At 38.7% G+C, this 23,314-nt stretch overlaps 1 long non-coding RNA gene across 2 annotated transcripts in view; it reads left to right on the top strand.

Moving 5' to 3' along the window:
* Positions 1-21,576, top strand: part of LOC135320143 (uncharacterized) — a 310,832-nt gene extending 289,256 nt beyond the window's left edge. The window contains exon 4 of one of the 2 annotated variants that reach the window (XR_010379378.1): positions 21,495-21,576. This is a non-coding gene — a long non-coding RNA (uncharacterized LOC135320143). Of the gene's footprint in view, positions 1-5,240; positions 5,495-21,494 lie in introns of those variants that run through there. The other variant, XR_010379377.1, reaches the window with a different exon arrangement.
* Positions 21,577-23,314: the final 1,738 nt, after the last annotated feature.

Below are 23,314 nucleotides of genomic sequence, written 5' to 3'. Positions count from 1 at the left end.
TTATCCATACCTGATACCACACCTCTCCCCTGTTCAAAACTCAGCAATGGCTCCCCTGGACTCTGTGTTCTCTAATCTCTATCTTCATCTCCAATTTAGTCTCTTACCACTTGTCCCCTTGTTCACGGCTTCAGTCACAGAAGCCTAATCGCAGCTTCTTGTGCAGCCAAAATTCTTTTCCGCCTCAGAGCTCTTACACTTGGCAGTTCTCTGCTTGGATGATGTTCCCACTAGATCCTCACAAAATTTCCCCTTCCTATCACTCAGGTCTCTGATCAAATGCCATCTCCTCAAGGGGCCTTTTCTGACTATCTTATCTAAAATAACATCATGTTCCCATTCGGTCACTGACACTTCATCTGGCCTTATTCCCTTCCTAGGCCTTACCACTATCTAAAATTACTATATTTATTGACTTAGTTTTTTACTTGCTTACTTTCAGTCCCACCTTAGTCTCAAAGGCCATGCCTTTTATATAAAAAAGTGAAACAAAGTAAAAACCAGATTAAAAAAAAATCATTTAATTGGACAGGGGAATCAGTTAAATCTATCTTCTCTTTTAAACTGATCTAGTAGATTTATATGATCCCAGCCAACTGTTTAGTTTCCCACCGTACACCTGGACTAAGGTAGACACGTTCGCAAAGCATTTGAACCTTCAGGACACTACTTAGCCAGCCCTCTGCTCACTTGGGAACCAGGAGTAGGAATCACATGGATAGTTTCATCTTATTTTAGCCATTAGTTGCAAACCCTTCTCCAAGGGCTAGCAGCTTTTGCCAGAGCTGCTAATAAAAAGCCAGATTGACTAATCTGCTCCTCCCCTTGGCTCTCCATCCCTGAGCAGTGTGCACTGGAGGTGCTAATGAACAACAAAATGGCTCAGTGCTCAATCACCAGAGGCCACAGCAGGAGCAGAGCAGAGATTCCTGAACTTGCTGGCTAACAAGGTTTGTGTTTCTCATCCACTTCTTGGCCAGGAATGGGAAGATGTAAGGCCTGGCAGACTTACCCTTGAATATGTGCTGATGCAGGGAGGTGACCAGCCCACTGGGACTTGGCAAGAAATGAAGAACTGGCTCAGGGCCAGCCAAGCCACCTAGCCAACAAAGGAAAGCAGACTGGCTTAGTTTAGCCTCAGTGTACTTCACACACATGTGACTCGGGGCTTCACACAAACCCGAGTGAGGGGCGGAGGGAAGTTCACAGCAGTTTCCCACTGCAGCAAGGTCTGTACGTTTTTGTCATTGCTGTGTAATATAAACTGTTTAGTGTATGCTGTAATTCATTTTATAAGTTTTATTTGCTTAACTAATTATTTTTTATTGAAATATATTCCGTTTACAATGTTGTGTTAATTTCTGGTACACAGCATAGTGATTCAGCTTTACATATATATGTATCTGTATTCCTTTCCATATTCTTTTTCATTACAGGCTATTACAAGGTATTAAATATAGTTCCCTGAGCTATACAGCAGGATCTTGTTGTTTATCTATTTTATGTATAGTTGTTAGTATCTGCAGATCCCAAACTCCCACAAATCAACCTAAATGTCCATTGATAGATGATTGGATAAAGATGTGGTATATATACACAATGGAATACTACTCAGCCATAAAAAAGAATGAAATACCGCCATTTGTAGCAACATGGATAGACCTAGAGATCGTCATACTAAGTGAAGTCAGAAAAATACCATATGATATCACTTATATGTGGAATCTTAAAAAATGAGGTAAATGAATTTATTTTCAAAACAAGAACGACTCACAGACTTAACTTATTCTGAATAAGATATATCCAACCAGTGGCTGAAGCCACTCCCTGGAGTAGGTGTATGATATTGGCAGAAGAGTCGCTGAGTAGGAGTTTTTTGGATGGATCACCTTCACTTCCTACTAGATACGCCCTCATGATTAAAGCCCTTCTAAAGCTCACAGTAGCTGGGGAAATCTGGCTTTAGCTTATGAGCCTGGAATTGGAATTCTTGCAGCAGCCAAAAGATTTTGAAATGCTGTTTGACATAAACTCAAACATGCTAGAACACTGTCAAAGGGAACTTTCTCACCAAGAAGGGTGTCCTCCCAGATATAAAGACAAAATGATGTGGCTTCTTTATTTATGAATCACATAGTGCTTGACCCTACCCGAGCAGCAGTTCTGAAAAGTTGAATGAAAAGTTGGCGATCATTGAATTCATTAGGAACTCTGAGTTTTCCAATTTGGTCACGTACAATGAGCAAAGAAATTAATAGTGGGTCAGACTCAGTGCTGTGTTGGCAAGACAGCCTCAAAGTCCCAGATTTCGACCAATGTAAGATTTACACTGCTCAGCAGACACTGCAGTGCACCACTTTTTGCATTTCTATTTAAATAAGTGTTTGGATAAATGCTCTGATGTCATTGCTCAAAATAAAGACTGCTGCAAGACCCAACTGCAAGGATTTGTTCAACATTCTGTGCACAGATCCCTGCAAAGCCAGCACATTCCCCAAATGATTTCATAGTACAAACCTTCATCACAAGCGAATAGTTAGGTCCCCCACGCAAATTGGTTGTCTCTGGAGCATTTTCTCTTGGCTGACAATTTGGCACATTATAGAGTTAGAGCATCATGTCTTACTTCTCATGCCAGTCTGCTCATCTTTTTCAAGTATGTCTGTCTTTCTAGTAATCACTGCTTTTGTTTTGGGAGAGAATATCCTTGCCCTTTCCCAAAGAAGCCATGCTTCCTTAACCAAGAATAGAGTTTAGCTTTTTAATAACCTACACATTACAGTGCCTAGCAATAAAATAGCTGTTTTTTTTTTTAGGGCTCCTAGTGTGTGCTAGGAGCCAAAATTGGCTACCTTATTTGCCAGGCCCAGCGCAAAACGAAAATACAGAACGTGTACAAAATTAGGAAGACTCCCAGGATGGTGACAAAAGAGCATTAACTAAGTGCAGGGCCCTTCTAACTGCAGGGCCATGGTTGGCAAACTGTGGCCCCCAGGGCAAATCTGCAAGCTAAAACTGTTTTTGTTTTTTTTTTTACATTTTTAAATGGTTGAATAAAACCAAAGGAAGACTAGTATTTCATGCGAGTTGAAAATTACACAAAATTCTGACTTCAAAGTCGGTAAAGATAGTGTTGTAGGAACTCAGCCACTGTCACTTACTGACTGTGGGTGACTACTTCTGCCCTCTAACGGCGGAGATGAGTAATTGCAATGGAGACCTGGTGGTCCGCAAAGCCTGAAATACTAACTCTTCACAGAAAAAGTTTCTCAACCCCTTCCCTATACCACGCAGTGAGCAAAGAATTGCTTGAAAGAAAAATAAATGTATATGCATAGATTTAATTGAATATTTCCTCATCCAGAGAGTATTACTTTCCTAGGGGCTGTCATAACAAAGTCCCACTAACAGGGTGGCTTAAAACAACAGTAATTATGTATCTTTCTCACAGTTTTGGAAGCTAGAAGCCTAAAATAAAGGCGTTGGCAAGGTTAGTTCCTTCTGAGAATTCTGAAGGAGAGTCTTTCTCATGTCTTTCTCTTAGCTTCTGCTAATAGCCAGCAATTCTTGGCATTCTTTGGCTTTTAGATGCATCACTCCAACTCTGCTTCCATCATCACCTGGAATTCTGGCTGTGTCTGTATCTTCATGTGGCCATCTTCTTACAAGGACATGAGTCATCGTGGATTAGAGGCCCACTCGATTCCAGTATGACCTCTTCTTAACTAAATACATCAGCAAAGACTGGATTTCCAAATAAGGTCTTATTTACAGGTCCCAGGGGTTGGGACTTCAGCATATCTTTTTGCTGAGAGGTGGGGACACAATTCAACCCAAAACACTTAGCAGAATAAATAAATAAATAGTAAGCCTGCAAATAAAGAGCAGACAACCTACAATCTGACATCATTCTTCAGCCTGTTTTCCCCATGCCTGACCAGACTGAGCCGCGCAGTGAGTATTTACAGGACTTCACCAAAGCAATGTTTTCAGACCTACTTTCAACCTTCATCTTAACTAATTTCTCAGATCCTGGGACCATCTTTGATGCCCAGTGGACTCTGCCTGCAAATCCCTTTGTTTTAGGATTTATAATGCAAGATCAAGCAATGGAGTAGGGGATTTTTACATCATACACATTCTGAATGTTGGAATGTGCACCAGTGCGGTTCCTTGCTTCATTCTTTCTATCTAGTTAAATCCTTTTTTTTTGTCCTGAATATGAGTGTTTGTATTTTTTAGATGTCATATACTTGAAAATAGAATAATATCTTATGGAACATCCAAGGCTCTCAAGCACTTCACTGTGTCATTGGAGTTTCCAACAAAGGCCTTTTGGAATTTGAAAGCATTCTGGGGGGCCTTGAGTTCATGGCATGGGATTACAGACTGCATGGGGCCCACAACCGGTGGATGTTTATTTAGCACTTTAATCCTCAGCAACCAGTTTCATCTTCAAAGCACTGCTTTCTGGCTTTATTAGTCTTTCGAATTTTCTATGAAGTGTGCCATCTTTCTTCCTACTCTCTACTAAGGGAAAGTGAAGTAGCAAGAGGAAATCCCTGATAGAGCATTGCAGATCTTTCTTGATGAGTTAGGAGCTAGTTAAGGTGGTCTGAGTTTTGAGATAGCAAGTAAGGTATTGGTGTCAGGGGCAACCTCAGAGACTTCCTAATTTTTCTTATATGGATGCTCTATTCATTGTATACCACACTCCAACAGAGTGGCCATTTAATAAATATTGGATGAATGAATGAGAGAAAGGAAATAAGATCCATTTTAATATCTGAAATACATTAAGCACTAACTGAAGTCATGTACCTTCTCAGTTTGTTTCTCTTGTGTTTTGTTCTATTGAAATGGCAGGACACCCATGCTAGTGATTTATCAAATGAGCTCGTCACACTGCCTACGTCTTCTCTGCTGTTTCACGACTTCAGTCTCTGACACAATCATATAGACATTTCAATAATTGTGTGCTCTGCCAAAGCGCCCTCAACACCTTAGCAGATGAGAGAAACCACTCGACCCAATTTCTGCCGAAGTTACAATCCTAGGTCGCCGTGATCCCTTTATCCCTGCCCTGTCATTGCTTGTATGCCCTCTGGCTATAGTTAATCAGATCAGAAGCAGAAACATGACCAAAGGGTAAACTATGATGTGGCCTGCCACACACAGGAAAAAAAAAAAGAAGCTATCTAAACAGGAATAGGCTGAGCAGATCTGTCTCTTGTTCTTAGGAATCTGGACTGAAAAGCCATGCAGGGAATGAGGCCATAAACAGGAGCTAAATGTTGAAGGCTACACAGAGGACCTGTGGACAGGTGAGTGTTACGAGATCGATGCGAAGGCAGAAGCTCTGAGCAGAGAGGAGTTGTAAAGTAGGTGGACATTCATGGGACCAAACATTTGCCCCTTGTTCATTTAATGTTTTAGACTTAGCACCTGAATCCCTATGTTGCTTGTCATCAATTTGGCAATTTCCAAGTTGACATAGATGATCCTCCTATACCCTGGCCTCTTTGTTCCTTGACCTTCTCACTTCCAATGGTCTTGGCCTCCATTTCCCCTTGACCACTCCTTGCACAATACTACCATTAACTCCTCAAAAGTGTTCCACTGCAAAGACTGAACTGGACGAATTGCCCAGTTTGGGCTATTAAATAGTTATGGCAAAATATGATGATTGCTCCAACTTGTGAGCTAATAGTAGAAATGGTTATAAGAGGGGTACGTTTGGGATTAGCCTTTGATCTTAGGTAACATGATATAAATTGGGATCTGTTTTGATGGTCCAACTGACAGGATTTGCTGATGCACTGGATGGGGGTAGTGGTGAGGAGAGTAGTCCTGAGCAACTGGATGAACACCATTTACTGAGGTGAAGACGAAGTTCTTGGGGTGGAACTCAGAGTTCATTTTTGGAAAACGGAAAGTGTCACGGGGGAAGTTGCATATTGAGTATGAAGTTCAACAGGGGCATCAAAGCCACAGATGTAAATCTGGAAAACTGTAGCACAGAGCAGACAGGATGGTTAAATCTATAAATCTGAAATCACCAAGGCTGTGAGATAAAGAGTAAGAAGAAGAGAACCAAGTACTGAGCTCTGGAGCACTCCGACTTTGATCATTTAGAAAGAGGAGGGTGAAGCAGGGCAGGATATTTAGGAGTATCTAATGAAGTAGGTGGGACATGAGGCATGGGTCAAAAGAGATGGTCATACAAATACAAGAAGTAAAAGGAAAATCGTGCTACTGTGAAAAAGTAAGTTCCTCTATGTTTTCTGGCCACAAGGTTGTATGTCAGCTCACCAATCAGTATATTAACCAGGATATATTAGTATATTAATAAAATCATCATGAGTAGATAAATGAATGGGTTTGGGTCAACAGTGTTCCCCAAAACAAAAAATACACACACACACTAAACAACAACAGCACACACGCACGCTTGTCATCCCTGTTTGGTTTGATAAAGATTTGAGACTTGCAAAGGTTAACCACAATAGATAAAAATAGATTTAAAAAAATAGATTTCTTCTGTGTAGCACAGGGAACTCTATTCAATATCTTGTAATAATTTTTAATGAGAAAGAATATGAAAATGAATATGTATGTATACACACACACACACACACACACACACATATACATACATGACTGGGACATTATGCTGTACACCGGAAACTGACACTTTGTAACTGACTATACCTCAATTTAAAAAAAAGTTAAATCAAGGAATGTGGGGAAAAAAAGATAATATTTAGAGATACACTAAGAGCAACACTAATATAACTCATCTTCTCATTTTTATCTTAGAATTCTCTTATTTTCACCCTTTACCGAAAGGAAGATTATTGATAAGTAGATACTTTTCAAGACAATATAAACTTCTAAAATACTTTAATGATCTCACCTACTTTAATTTTCCTAGAAACCACCCCCCCTTTTCTCCAAATCAAATTAAGTGCCCCTCCTCCTTACTGATGAAACATCTATGTCTCTAACAAGGCTTTACGGAATTATAATTAGCTCCTATGTGTCTCTCTTCCTACTATAATGTAAACTCCTGAAAAAATAGAAACTATGCTATAGACACAGCTCCATAGTCACAGCTTTTAGCCCAGTGCCTAGACTAGGGTGTTCATGTAGCAAACAGACATAGCTCAGACACTAACTCCATATTTAAGAAACCCCATCGCTCACAGAGTTTCCTTTGTAATAAGCTTGGGGGAGGAGCTGATTATTTCTCGATGGGACGCTGTACTAGCCCTTCCAGATAAGATAAAGGTAAACTTAAAAGACAGCTGCATCATATAGTAAAAAGGAGGCTAAGGGTCCTGACTTCAGTCTCCATGCCTCTAAAAGTTTTTAAGACTCCAGGCTAAAAACTTCTCTAAATTAAAGAGTTTAGACTCAAATACTATGATTACTTTAACAGTTAACTTATCCTGCGTACAATTACGATTTCCAATACTTCATGAGTCTATTAGGAAAAAAAAAGGAGAAGGATTTTCATTCTCCACCGAGGTTAAAATCTGAAGAAGTCGTGATGGAACCACTGACCTACAACGATATGCATGACACACTTTGTGGCACCAGGTGTCCCTTTGGCGGACTGTAGGGGGCAAAGCTCTCGGCGACCGTCCTGATGTCACAACGCTTCATTTATGGGTTAGCTTTTCAGAGTCAGACTCTCATCTTCACTTCTCCAGTTGCAATTTATTCCATCAGCATAGTAAGATAGAAAAGGCAGGAGCAGCAAGCCATTAATATTAGGGAGACCTCTTGATAGTTCCTGCTTTAGTGTTCAAATGGAAATTTTGTATATCTGCTTTCCCCCACACATTTTGCTTTATATCATACAGTTAATTAGATTAAAACATGTCATACGGAGGTACATATTAATAAATGATTTAGCCATTTTATTTTTAAAAAAAGCAATTCTTAGATACAGGAGGTAGTAGGTTATCTTGCAGAGAAGTTTTTTTTTTTTTTTTCTTTAAGGGAAGTGAAACAATGGTTAACTAAAATCCACATACCTGATTTTAGCCAATTATTTCAATCTCTTCTTCTGTCTGGGCTAATGAAGGTATCAACACTGCCTCAAATTCGGCTCCATTTTTTTGTAGAAGCATTAGAGGGGAGAAAAGAGGTGAAGGAGAATTTTTAGTGCAGCAGAGCCCATTCTGAAAACACTGCAGAGAAAAAGTCATAGGCTAGGTGGAGACCATGCGTTTTTCATCATTTAAAAAAATGCGAAGGCAAAACAAAAAATAATCTCTCATTGGTTCTTTCCCCCATAGACTACTTCTTTGATTTTTATAATCGGAAAGAATAAGAAAATCAGATTTGTTTTACAGTTACTGACTAGGAAAGTATGTTTCTTAATATGCAGAAATTCCATAGCAAATATGTTAGCTGAAGTCACTGTATTTCTACCCGTCCTCGGTGCCAAATAGATTTCCTTCCTGAGTCCATACATAGGTATTCGATTCAATCATTAACACATATTTTGGAGTTTGAGATCTTACAACCCTTAAGCCCTATAATAAAGGTGGGAAAGGAAGCCCAGATGCTTTCTCTGGATAAAGAGTTTATGATTAATTTCTATTTACACTTATTCACCTACAGGAACTGCTAACAACTATGATGTATGGTACCCTCTGAGGTTACCCATTGCCAGTCATTGTCATGCTACTTGCGTAACCAAGTAAATACATGAGTTACATGTGCACTAACTTCTTCTGAGTTTGCTCTTAATTGAGTTCTTGTAAAAGTCACTTTAAATTTATAATGATGGCTGACCTCCAGGGAATGCAACTGTCAAGACACAAAGAAGGCTGTCTGGGGACTTAGAGAGAGACAAGCTTTCATTATGCAAAGATTGTATTTTCTCGATATGGATGTTCAGTTATTCCTTTATTGCCCTAAAAATACATAAATATTCTAATTGCAGCTTTTATGCAGAAGACACCCAAGAGCTTGTATCCTGGCTGGTAAAAGGACCCTGAAGAATATTAAATAGAGAGATACATGTGAAGAATAATACATATTTTTGAAACATACTGCAATAAGCAAGGGCTTTCCAGAGTTCTGTCCTCTGCTTTGATACCCTAACAGGGGTATTAGGGTAGTGTTGAAGACCCAGAAAGCTGAGGATCTTATATGAAGGCTTGAGGACACACAGAGCCAGAGCCCATGTCCTGTTTCTTTACCTAGGGCTTCCTAGATCTTTGTGCAGTTGGCAGCCTACTCCAAATCCTCTAAACAGACACAGTCCTTTGTACCTGTCTAGACCTGCTTGCAATTGGAAATGTCCCACCAGAACCAATCTGAGCTTTCCCAAATCCTTGAAGTCATGCTAGAATGGAATTCACATTAAGCTGCAATGGTAAAATACATGGAAATACACACATCTATTGGAAAACTAAACTAACTGGTAGTAATGACCAGGAGAATCAGGAACCAGAGGAGAATTAGAGCAGGTGGGCAGGGTTACGGTTCCCTCGCTATCCTCTCACCTCCAACTCACTACTCTACCGTCTGCAGGCTGCAAACAAGTTTGCAGATCCACTCTGAGCCATTGCTATGTGAGCAGAACAGTGCTGTCTTCTTTAGAGGATTCTGATAGGTGGGTCACCCTTAAGAAGAAGGCCTGTAGAGCCAGCTTGTGTTTGAATCCTAGCTTCCATATTTACTAGTCTGGATAAGTTACTAAACTTCTTTGAGCCCCAGCCAGTGACTATGTTACTTGACACAGTAGAAGGGACATGGCCTATGTGAATAAGATAAAGATTTTAAGAAATGAGGAGTTTGTCCTGGATTATCTGGGTGAGCTGCATGTAACTCTGGAGGCCCCCCTTTTTAAGTATAATTGACTTGCAATATCATATTAGTTTCAGGTGTATATCATACTGATTCAATAATCTATATACATTTGTAAATGGTCACAGAGTCTAGTTAGAATCTGTTACCATACAATTGATTGACTATAATATTATTGACTATATTCCCTATAATGTATATTATATTCCTGTGACATATATTTTATAGCTGGAAGTTTGTACCTTGTAATCCCCTTCCCCTATTTCACACAACACCCCACCCCCTACCTTCTGCCTACCACCAGTTTGCTCTCTGTGTCTATGAGTTTGCTTCAGTTTCCTTTATTTTGTTTTTCTGATTCCTCATATAAGCGAGATCGCATGGTATTTGTCTTTCTCTGACTTATTTCACTTAGCATAATGCCCTCTAGGTCCATCCATCTTGTTGCAAGTGGTGAGATTTTATTATTTTTTATGGCAGAACAATATTTCATTATATATACATATATACAACATCTTCTTTATCCATTCATCTATCAAAAGACACCTAGCATGTCTTGGCTGTTGTAAAAACTGCTGCAATGAACATAGAGGTGATGATATGTTTTTGAATTCGTGTTTTCATTTCCCTTGGGTAAATACCCAGAAGTGAAATTGCTGAATCATATGATAGTTCTATTTTTAACTTTTTGAGGAACTTCCATATTGTTTTCCATAGTGGCTGCACCAATTTACTTGCCCACCAACAGTGCACAAGGGTTCCCTTTTCTCCATGTCCTTGCAACATTTGTTACTTATTGTCTTTTTGATAATGCTCATCCTAACTAGTGTGAGGTGACATCTCATTGTAGTTTTAGTTTGCATTTCCCTGACGACTGTTGTTGTTGGACATTTTTTCATGTGTCTGTTGACCATCTGTGCGTGTGTTCAACATTGGAAAATGTCTGTTCAGGTCCTCTGCTCATTTTTTAATCAGTTGGTTTCTTTTTTGGATGGTTTCTTTTGGGGTGATTCATATTTTTGTTATCAACCCCTTATTGGACATATCATTTGCAAGTATCTTCTCCCACTCAGTAGGTTGCTTTTTCATTTTGTTGATGGTTTCCTTCACTGTGCAGAAGCTTTTTAGATTGATGCAGTCCAATTTGTTTATTTTTGGTGCTTTAAAAGGGGAGTGATGTCTGGAGGTAGGCTGACTCCATGTTGGCTGGAGCAGTGAAGTATGTACTAACCACAACTTCACCTTTATTATATCTGTATTAGATTTATTCATATCTATTATATGCCTAAATTTCTGCCAGTCTTGGTAGCTATGGACTTAGCTCCTCAAACTTGATCAGAGAGATGAATTCCAATGGCAACTAGTGCTATATGCTTTTTTTTTTAATTGAAGTAGAGTCAGTTTACAGTGTTGTGTCAGTTTCCGGTGGACAGCATTAGTGATTCAGTTATACATATACATATATATTTATTTTCATATTCTTTTTCATTATAGGCTATTACAGGGTATTGAATACAGTTCCCTGTGCTATACAGTAGGACCTTGTTTTTTCTCTATTTTATGTATACATATATAGTAGTTAGTATCTACAAATCCCAAACTCCCAATTTATCTCTCCCCCCGCCTCTCCACCCTGGTAACCACAAGTTTGTTTTCTATGTCTGTGAGTCTTTCTCATTTGTAAATAAGTTCATTTGTGTCCTTTTTTTTTTTTTTTTAAGATTCCACATGTAAGTCTTATCATATGATATTTATCTTTCTCTTTCTGGCTTACTTCACTTAGTATGACAATCTCCAAGTCCATCCATGTTGCTACAAATGGCATTATTTTATTATTTTTATGGCTGAGTAGTATTGCATTGTATAAATATATCACAACTTCTTTATCCAGTCATCTGTCGATGGACATTTAACTGGCTTCCATGTCTCGGCTCTTGTAAATAATGCTGCTCTGAACATTAGGTAGTGCTACATGGTTTTAAGTAAACTTCTATCCTCTAACTTGTATACTCTGCCTAGGCCATTAGTCCATGTGTTAGTGAAATGCGCATAAATGATTTCAACTATGACCTTATACATTTTAAACTAAACTACAATCTGAAGACTCCTCAAAAGCTTCACATTCAAGGAACCAAAGAAAGCAGTGATTATGGGTACATCACTACTGAGTGTATCAATGGAAATAATTTCATGCGACCTTTGAGAATACATTTAGATCTTAGACAGTGATCATTCTCTAACAGTCCACACTGGCCTGAGAATCTTCACTCTCCAATCCAGGAAGTTTTCATCACATTCCTCTGGTGTGAAATCATTGATGGCTCCTATTTCCCACCCTGTCAGACTCACGTACCCATCCACAGGTTTTCAGATTCTCTCTAATCAGACCCCACCCCATCATGCAATAGTGTCTCCCTTCTCGCGCTCTCTGCTCCACATCTTTCACTTCCATAAGCCCAGGTTCCTTACCGGCCATTCAGAAAGTCATATTTATTGTGACTTCTAGACCTTTGCTTGTGCCCCTTTTCAGTCAGTCTCTGCCACCTCTATACATACGCTCTTTGGTGTTACAAATCAAGCCGGCCCTTCAAAGTTTTGTTCCTGGTTTATACCCTCCATGAAAACTCTCAGTATGCCTTTCCTTGATGCTTTCTCTCTGCCTAGAGCTGACCTCAAAATAATTTGTTCATTCCTGCCCGTGGGTTTTTGCACGTTCTATTTCCTCTTTCTTCCCTTGATACCCAAGTCCTCCACCTTATATTGTTGAAGTCAGCACACTCCTAAATAACCCCACCAAACTTATGAAGTGCTTTACTACAAGACCTATGGGGAACTTCAGTCAGGAATCTGTCCTCTGTTTTTATGCTTGAGCAAATATATGCTCGTGGTCTTCACGCCTTGCCAAGAGATAGTGCTGTAATTTCAGATGCCTCTGCCTCCAGCATCTCAGAAAAGCTTTGATTCTAGCCAGATTAGAGTCTCTCCTGAGGGGACACCATGTGCCCGGCTACACTCCCTCAGGTAGCCTTTGTTCAGGCAGTTCAGGGGGAGCTGATATCACCTCGCCTCAACATCTCCACCAGCTCCTGCTAAATTATTTATAACTAGGTCTTACCTCTTTTACGAGGTACTGTCAACCCTGTTTTTCCCCCTTCTTAACACAGGACCTGTGGATAAAGATATGACCCTTTACATGTGGATGCCCTGTGCTGAGCTTCCTACTCTGCCCCACGACGTTCCGTGCCACCCAGAATTCCTCCCCCGCCAATGGGTGCAGCGCTCAGTTGGCAAACCAGAGCATAAAGGGTCAAACTCCTCGGACTGAGGACCCAGCTCTATAACAACTGAGGGTAGGGGAGAAATACATAGATAAAGTCCCTTCATTCCCTCCAGCTCAGTAACGGCCCCGGAGGGGTTACTTGCAAAGCTTCCCAGACCAGGCTTTTTGCTTGCTTCCAAGGATGGGGAGGTGGCTTACCATGTGTGCGTGGCAGGCACTGTATCAGGCACACTAGCCCATTTGACCTGCCTGAGAGCAAGGGCCGGGGAACTCAACAGACTTTCCCAAGCTCAAACAACTGGCGAGTCTTGGAGTTGGGATTTGTATGGGACTCCTGGGCCCACGCTCTTAACCTCTGTGCTGCGCTCACTCAAGCCCCAAGTCACCTGTGGGTTAAATGAGGCAAGGAGACTAGACTTTGTATAGGGTCCCTGACTCTAAAGAGTCACGAATCTGGTCAAAAGACAAAGTCTAAGAGATGCTCTGCCACTCTTTTCTAGCTCACTCAGATTGCTGTCAAGTGGTATATTTGTAGAAAGTTGAAAGGGCATTTCTTGGTACGTAGGGTTCAAGCCTGCCACCCAAAATGCTGACAGATGTCAGTCAGGTTTATTCGTGCACACACCAACTCAATACTTTTCACCCCTCACTACAGCAAACCTGCGAGCAATATATTGAACTCTCCACACAAATACTCACTTTTCCCAAGGCTGCTTCCTGTCATTGGGTGTCACATCCTTCCTAGGCTGCGTATGTCTCTGCCCAGCAGCAGGAAGTCCAACTTCCAAAAAGAAGTCTGAAGTTGTCTGCTCTGTAATTTATCTACCTGATCTCCAGCCGTCACCATAGCAGCCCCGACAAAGAACATAATTGGAATACACTTTCCAAGTTAATAGTTCTGACTGCCACCCAAGGAAGTGTGAGTGCCTGTTAAAATAACAAGCATTGGATGTTAGGCATTCTCTCCAAGCCCTATACCTTACTGGACATTGCAGATACAAGCCTTTGCACCAGGCTGAAGCCTGGAGTTGGCTACTTTGGTCTTGGTTTACCCCATAAACAACACACATAGCAGTAACCTCACACTAAGGTGAAACAGCTCATTCCAGTGCCTCCAATATTAACTCACAGGATGCTTTACTTACTACAGAAGCTTCCATCAACTGATTTTCCTTCAGACAACTATGTGTTCATCCGTCTGCCCCACCCCTGCTCAATCATCCTGTGGGTATTAGTTTTCTTCTCCTCCTCACTATATACATGCGCAGTGATTCAGCTGAGGTCCTGGTTTTCAACTTTCTCCTGGTCCTAATGTCAATCACCTTTCCCCCAGCATCCGTGACTAGGCATTTGGAAGTCACTTTTCCAAAAGACTCAGTGGCTTTACATTGCCTTCTATGACAATGATTTACCTAGTCTTCATGGAAGTCTCAACAGAGGTGCACAAACCCAGGAGCAAAGCCTCAGAGCCAGGCTTTGTCTCCTCTTACTTTCTACCTCCAGTGGCTCCAGTCAGCCTTTACCCCCAAGACTGAGGATGTGCCATATCCTTTCCTGTAACCCCAAATTATCTCACACTGCAAGTGTATCTCAACGTAGCAGCATTGATAGCTTGTATCTGCTAAATGAGATGTTAGATCCATTCAACAACACATCCCCTATGAAATCCCCCCTTCTTTCCCATCTCCCTATGCGGTACTTAGGCCAGTCATCTCCAAACATTAGGTAATAATAATCGTCTCTCAATAAATGTTAGCTATCCTCATTATTCTTAAGTCATGTATTGAGTTCAAGAACTTAGCCTTCGTTGACTATAATATGAGGTAGGTAGGTACTTCAAAGATTTTGTTCAATGAGGCGCAGAGAAATTAAGTAACTTTCCCATGGGCATTTCAGCTGCTGAGCTGAAATTTGAATCCAAGTCTGAGTGACTGTATCATTCATGTTCTCAACCACTATGCTAGTTTCTCTTTATAAATGTCTCAGTACAGAGAAAACAAGTCTCAACCCGAGATATGATCACATGCTTATGAGATTACAGAACTAGTCAATATCAGGACGTATTGGTTGCATGTTCTATGTACACAACTGACGTTGAAATGGCCACTTTTAGATGGAGTCATTCACTGTTTTACCAAAGACATTCTAGAAAGAAAAATCAGTATGCTTCAGTCATGAAAAACAAATTTAAAAAGAAATGCAGATGCATGAAATAAAAGTCATAGTTTGTATTACGGAGCTAGACGCTGCCCCGCTTGCCCCCAGAAACTCTACCATTGGAAGATGAAGGGAAATGTAGTGAAAGCTCCTGAGGCCACTCTCTTCTGTCATGGGGACTGCTTTGGTTGTTGAAAGGAAATCTCAAAGAGAAGAATCGAGAACTAATGTATCTTGAATTTATACCAGCCACAAGGGAGGATGGGAAGCTGAATTAAAGGAGTAAATTAATATTAACACAACATTCTTGGCTTATTGATATTCCATTGGAATTCATCAAATTAAAATTTTGCAGTGTCTCCTTCTACCAGTCTTCTTGAGAGTTGTATTTCTATTTCCCTTTATGGCCCTTATCACTGTATTTGTGTGTGTGTCTCATATATAATGAGTATTCACTAAAAGTTTGTTGAAAGGATATATCCATAAAGGAGGGAATGAATGTATCTTGGGAAATATAAGAAAAGATATCTTTAGCCAAAAAAAAAAAAAAAAAAAAGGTAAAACAGGCAGAAAGTGAATGGCTAAGTAGAAAGGATTCAGGAATGATGAATGTCTCATAAACTTAATAAAGATTAAAATATCTCAGGACTGGGAGGGTATAGCTCAACGGTAGGGCACGTGGTTGGCATGCATGAGGTCCTGGGTTCAATCCCCAGTACCTCCATTAAGGAGAAAAATAACTAACTAACTAACCAACTAAATAAATTAATTAAATATCTCCTCTGAAAAAAGTAACACAAAACAATTTTCTTCCTACTCAGTCAAGAATCATTTCATGTTTAGTATTAAGGCAGATGACCTAATGAATCAAACACTTTAGTCAAATTGTTTTTGAAGAGTCTCATTACATCCCACATTGGTATAATTTGTCCAAGGTCACACAGTAAGTAAGCAGCAATCTCTGAATGCATAACCTACTCCTGTGATTCCAAAGCCTACTCGCCTTCCATTATCCTCTACAAGAAAAACCAGGCAGGTAGTGTGCAAACACATGACAGGAAGGGTTTTAGTTTGACTGAAGAGGTTAAGGCAATCTCCAAGGAGAAGGCATCATTTGAGTTAACTCTGGAAGAATGAAGAGACATTTTCCAAGAGGAAAGGGCAGGGAAAGATATTTAAAATATGTGTATTTTACATATGATATCACTTACATGTGGAATCTTTAAAAAATGACACAAATGAACTCATTTACAAAACAGAAACAGATTCACAGACAGAGAAAACAAACTTGTGGTTAATGAGGTGGGGGAGAAGGGAGGGAGACAGATAAATTGGGAGTGTGCAATTTGCAGATACACACTACTATATATAAAACAGATAAACAACAAGGTTCTTCTGCATTGCACAGGGAACTATATTCAATACCTTGTAATAGCCTATAATGTAAAAGCATATGAAAAGGAATATATATATGTATAGCTGAATCACTATCCTGTACACCAGAAATTAACACAACATTGTAAACAGACTATATACTTCAATAAAAATATAGTTTAAAATATGTATTTAAAATACATATGTGCATGCCTTTACGTGTGTAAAAGCAAGGAGGACTGACAATCTAGTGTGTGCATTCAAGGATATGCAAGTACCTGGAATGACTGAAGTTCATTTTGCACACAGAGGGGGCGTGGTGCCTCACGGGGCTACAGAGATCAGCAGGGACTTGACCACAAAGGTTCTTGCGTGCCTGGCCAAGGAGTTTAAATTTTCTAGACAATGGGATCCATTGAAGGGTTCTGGTCAGGAAATTGAAAAGATAAGATTTGTATTTTGGGGATACCTGGCTTCAGTGTGGAGAATGAAAAGAAGAGGAACAAAACCACCTAGAAAGCTATTGGAAAAGTTCTGACAAGAGTAGAGAAAGGATTCACTCAACTTAGCAGCAGAAGTAATGGGAGTAATGGAGAAAATAAACAGAAAAGGGATTTGGAAAATCTCAATAGAATTAACAAGACCTGATGACTGACTGAATCTGGGGCCGAGATGGGGAAGGGTGGGGGACTTGAGGACAAATGATGCTTAAACTCACTTGGTTGTAAGGATGAATGCTAGCATCAGTTGTCCAGAGAGGGAATACACGAAGAGGGCCAGAGGTGGTAAGAGTGCAATTTTGAGAGCAGAATGGAATCAGATTCAAAACCTGACTGGGTTTGAACCTCCGTTTTGCCACTTAAAACTTAGTCAAGTTATTCAGCCACCTTGAACTTTTTTTTTCATTTGTTTGTTTTTCATCTATAACATGTCTGATGAGAGCATTCACCCCACAGCATTGCACAGCATTATTGAAAAGTTTAAGTGAGAAAATGTCTATTTCGCAAAACAACTGGCTCATTTATTAGTAGCTAAAAAGAAACGCTTATTGAGACGTATAGGGAGTTTGAGGTTCCAGTAACATTTTCAGACAGAGAAGCCTGTTCAAATCAGGATCACTCATACGTGGCCTTTCTCGGGACCCTGGAATAGCGTAAGAATCAAGACTCTTTGATTTGATCCTAAATTTTTTTATTTGATGTAAAATATGTTTTCCTCACTAAAAACAACACAAAATATTCACAGAGAATTGAAAACCAAGAAAAGCACAAAAGAAAATGATTAAATTACATAAATCCACACCACGTATAGCCACTGCCAACATTTTTGTGTATCTCCTCCTATTTTTTCCTATTCTATAATAGTCTAGTCTATTGACTGACATGTACCTGTGTACTTGCAAAAGCATCATACTGTTACAATGAAATTTAGTATTAATATCTTATAGTAGAAATTCTTCATTTATTGTTTCTCAATTTCAGACGTTTCCTGGCTAGTCTAATAAGTTTGTTTTTTATCCTAAATATTTTTGTCAAGTTACAGAAATTCCACTTAGCTATTTCTCTGGAATAATGTTAAATGTATAAATTAACTTGCGGAGAATGGTTATTGTTTACAATATTAAGCCTTCTAATCTATGGATATGATATAGCTCTATTAATGAAAGACATTGTATATCTGTGTGACCTTGATGCATTATTGACCTTCACTGTGACCATATTTCCTCAACTATAATGTTGTACACACCTCATAGTATTATTGGGAGAATTAGATGAGTTAATACAGGTAATTTGAACATACAGTTTGAAGGAGTTTGAACAGCATCTAGCATGTAAGTGCCCCCAACCTGTGTTACGTAGTTTTGTTATTTCCTCTGGGAGAGTTTGTAGTTTTCTTCATATAGTCCCTATATATTTTTCGTTATGTTTACTCCTGGAATTTTATTTTTTTCTTTTATTGGTAGGGTTGCCAGATATAATAAGGGACACACAGTTAAATTTAAACGTTTAAAAAATGAATAATTTATGTTCCATGCAACACTTGAGACATACACTAAAAAAATTATTCATCATTTATCTGATGTTCAAATTTAAATGAGCTGCCTGAATGATTTTTTTTTCCTTTTCATTGAATCTGGCAATACTGCATTATTGAGAATGCAGTATTCTCCATTATATTCTTAACTAGTTAGTGCTCAGAAATGGAGAAGACTTTCCTTACCTTTTATTTCAATTTCCGTTGATGAGTGGTTTTCAAAACATTCACATGAGCCAGAATCACCTGAAGGGCTTCTTAAGACGCAGATTTCTGGGCCTCAATGCCAGAGTCCACGAGTCAGTAAATTTAAGATGGAGCCTGAGAATTTACATTCTAACAAATTCCAGGTGATGCCAATGCCACTCGTCCAGGGACCTTACTTTGAGAACTGCTGCCTTAGTGGAACTCTGTTGTTTTTTTAAAAATTTCTCATACTTTATACATGGATCCTCTTGGTTTTGTGTTGTTTTGTTTTTGTAAGGGGTGAAATTCTCATCAATTGATAATAATATTGTTTACAGATGTCTGATAATTACAATTTTATTTTCCTGGTATCTTGTGTATGCTTTAACTTTCAAGGTGATGCCACGTAGGTTTAGTCATAGTATGTGGCCTTACCTGATTCCTGACTTGAATAGGGATGTCACTAGGCATTCAACATTACATATGGCTGTTGTTTGAAAGATATATATTAGTCATTTCAAAGAATGATCAATTTTTAAATCACCTTATTGTGTTTAATAAAAAGTTTAATGTCTTTTACTGTTTATTGTTTTGGTTATATTTTTCTCCATTGTCCTAGTTATGCATGGTATTATATAAAATAATTTTTAATATTGAACCAACTTTACATTTTTAGATTATATAAATATAACCATGGCATATAATTATGTTAATACACCCCTGCATTTTATTTCCTTATATTTTAATTGGAGCATTATTATTCCATATTTGAACTTTTAAAAAAATAGTAGTTATTAGGGTGTAACTCTGGGCAAGTTACCCTAATTCTCAAAGGCTCAGTTTTAGTGTCTATCAGATGGGCAAAATAAAAGCTCCTTCCTAAGAGAGTTGTTGTCTGACTAAATTAATCTTAAAGAAACATTTATACATGCTTACTATGAGCCAGACAGTTATAATCTTTTCATGTGGATTCACTCCACTCTGTCCTTTTAGCTCTTAGCCACGTTCATAACACAGCAGCTCTTAAATTATTTGAACTCAATAGAAAGAGTTATCATTATCATCATTATTTGGGAAACAGTGGCAATTTGGGGACTGGGCTTACTGTCTCTTAAAAGAGGCAAGTGTTAATCAAATAATCATACACAGTACCACGACCACCACCACACACAAATGTCAAATTACAACAGCCACCATTGCAGTAGTGCCAGGAGTGCTGATAATGGGGTGGTCGGGGAATCTATTCTCAGTGGAGGATGTAATAGTAGACCCAAAAGCCGAAGAATGGATACAGTTAAATATGTGAAGGGGCGTGGTGAGAATTCCAGGCAGAAGGAAGAGCAAGTGCAAAATGCTGTGGACGGAGGGAGTACTGTGATTATGAAGGAATCAAAGAAGCTGTGAGTGAGTCTACAGGAAAGCTCAAGGCGGTGATGTAAGCGGACGCTGGAGAAGTGGGCAGGGTCCAAATCCCCCAGGACCTCGAAGACCATGAAGAGAGTTTTTGTCTTTATATTTCAAGCCGTGGTTTATAGGAAGGAATGTTATGATTAGATCTGTATTCCAAAGGAAACTTCTAGCTGCTGCAATGAATACAGATTGATTGTATAGATTGTATAAGTCACTTTATTTCCGCCACTTATTAGCTGTATCGCTGTGAATACATTTACTTAACGTCTGTAGGCTTCAGTTTTCTCATCTGTAAATCTGGAAGAATATTGACTTGTTTCATTCAACAAATATGTGTTGATCACCCACTATTTTCCAGACACTGACATTTCATAAATTTTTGATAAGGATTACAGGTAAATTCACAGTGTCTGGCAAAGAGCAAGTGCTCAATAAATATTTGTCATTGCTATGTTATTTCATAGCTTGATCCAAATGAATGGGAAAACTTTCATTTTTTTCATACTCTGGAAGAATTTACATATGACAGAGCAGTGTAATATAATGATTAAGGTTTTCCCTCTACTACTTACTAACTATGGGGCCTTAATGTCTTCATCAGTAAAATGAGAATGAGAATGAAAGTACCCATTTCATATGATTGTCGTGAAAATTAAATAAATAGCTGTATATGAAGCACTTAGAACAGTGTCTGGTACAAGGTCATACTCCTTTAAAACTATTTGTATAAATTGCCTATTGACTTCTGTAAATGACATTTTATTTGTGTCTTTTTAAATTTTAAAATGTCTTATGCCACAGAGAAATTAAGAAAAATCAAATACAAGGTAAATATACATATTTCAGAGGTATATATATGTTTCAATTGTTAGTTGGTAAACGTAAAAATTCAAACTTACCAAGAACAGTTTTTATACATATATATATATATTCAATAATATATACTTATATAGAATTATTTCCATGCAAACAGAACTTCCCATAATATTGCCAGAAATAGGCACACAGAATGCAGTTATTTGAGCACGTGTGTTAATCATGTACATTTTGCAAATACATCAGTGGGCCTTTCCTTTCCATTATTCGATTCCTGCGTTTAGTTTCTGCTGTTGCTAGTTTCAGAAATTCCTTTGGCCTAGTTCTTATCACTCCAGATGTCTTTTGGTTTGTAATCAGACATCCTTGGTTAACCCCTAAGCCTACCCTCCTTTTTTTTTCTGCTTAGATCAAATTGCTAACCATCCCAGCAGGCTGATTGAAATGAGCCCAGAGCTCAGGAAGGAGGTCATTAGAGAAGGATCTTGGAGGCACCCTATGTGAGTACTGGTTGATGTTACAGAACTGGGTAAGAGTAGAAAGAGTAGAAGAGGATGGTGGCAGACAGGACTCTAGAGAACATCAACATTTAAATTTCTTTTTTTTTTCTTTTTCTTTTTGTTTATTGAGGTATAATTGATATCCACCTTTGTACTGGTTTCAAGTGTACAGCATAGTGATTAAATATTTGTACATATTGTGAAATGATCAGCACAGTCAAGTCTAGTTAACATCCATGCCACACATAGAGATTTTTTTTCCTGTGGTAAGAACTTTTAAGATTTCCTCTCTTTGCAACTTTCAAATATGTAATATAGTATTATTAACTATAGTTGCTATGCTGTTCATTACATCCCCAAGACTTATTTATTTTATAACTGGAAGCTTGTACCTTTTGACTCCCTTCACCCATTTCATGCCTCCCCTCCCCACCCCCACCGACAGCCACCAATCTGTTCTCTGTATCTATGAGCTTGTTTTTTTTTTTTCTTTTAGATTCTACATATAAGTGAGAGCATATGGTATTTGTCTTTCTTTATCTGACTTCTTAGCATAATGCCTTCAAGGTCCATCCTTGTTGTAAATATTTGAATTTCTGATAGAGTAAGAGGGAGAAATAAACATTTAAAAAAAACGTTCTTCAAGGCAGTCAGAAGGGTGAGGAAACACCTAGTGAAGCTGGAAAACAGGCGTGGTGGTGGTGGCGGTGTTTTGTTTTCTTTTGTTGTTTTGCTTTGTTTTGATTTTACTATTCTACATGAGCTTTACGGTTCCACTTCAAATCCAACCAATCTGACAGTTTTACTGGAGAAGGGTTTAGCTTTGAATGAGTTAAGTAAAAGAATAAGAATTTTTTTTTTAAGTGTGAGCTATTATCTTGAGACTGAAACTTTACATTCCCAGTATATTTTATAGCATAGCCTTGTGATTTGATTTACTCAGAAAAACATCATAATTAGTGTTGTTCTTTGGCATACACTGCTAGCAGGTGTTAAGAATCTTCACCATATAAAAAAAGTACAGTAAAATGACTTAATTGTTTTGACAGCTCATCGTTAAAGCAACAGTGATACTTAATGGACATAAATCATCTATCATGAGAAAGTCTAATGAATCTAGTCTTCTCATACCAATGAATATCTTTTGTGGTTGACTACTTCACTGAATTTAAAGTTTAAGAAAATTAAGAGTATTCAGAAGGAATTAGGTGACAACCTATAAGGATGTGCTGATCTGATCCAACCTAATAAAGGTGCCAAAGATGGGAGAAGAGCTGAATTGCAAAGTGAACATACCTCTGATAAGTCAGGACTTTGGGTCTTTTTCTATTGATGACAATTCTATGGATGTGCTTTGTCACTTTGTCTTTTGTGATGCAGATGTGCCTTGATGAAACTGAAATGAAAATTCTACTCTACTCTCAGGTAGCCATTCAGAAAATTTGCCTTAAATACACGTGCATGTTTTTACTCCTATTGTCAGTGAAGAAAAAGTATGTATTAATAATAAAAAACACGTAAGATTTCCATGATGGATTAGAAAAAACTAAGTATATTCCAGAGGGTTTTATTAAAGGCCAAAGCACCGCATATGCCAGAGGAGTGTAATTTACATAACAGAAGGCCAGCGAAGAGCACATTTTGCCTATTGAAAAAAGGTTCCTCTGTCTCTTGCCTTACAGTTCTGCCTACTCAGGTAGTCCAATTAGCTTCGCTTTGAATTACCTCC

This window comes from Camelus dromedarius, chromosome X, assembly GCF_036321535.1.
Source record: "Camelus dromedarius isolate mCamDro1 chromosome X, mCamDro1.pat, whole genome shotgun sequence".
Classification (NCBI taxonomy): Eukaryota; Metazoa; Chordata; class Mammalia; order Artiodactyla; family Camelidae; genus Camelus; species Camelus dromedarius.
Note: the sequence above shows the minus strand (reverse complement) of the source record. Positions and strands in the feature narration are given on the sequence as shown.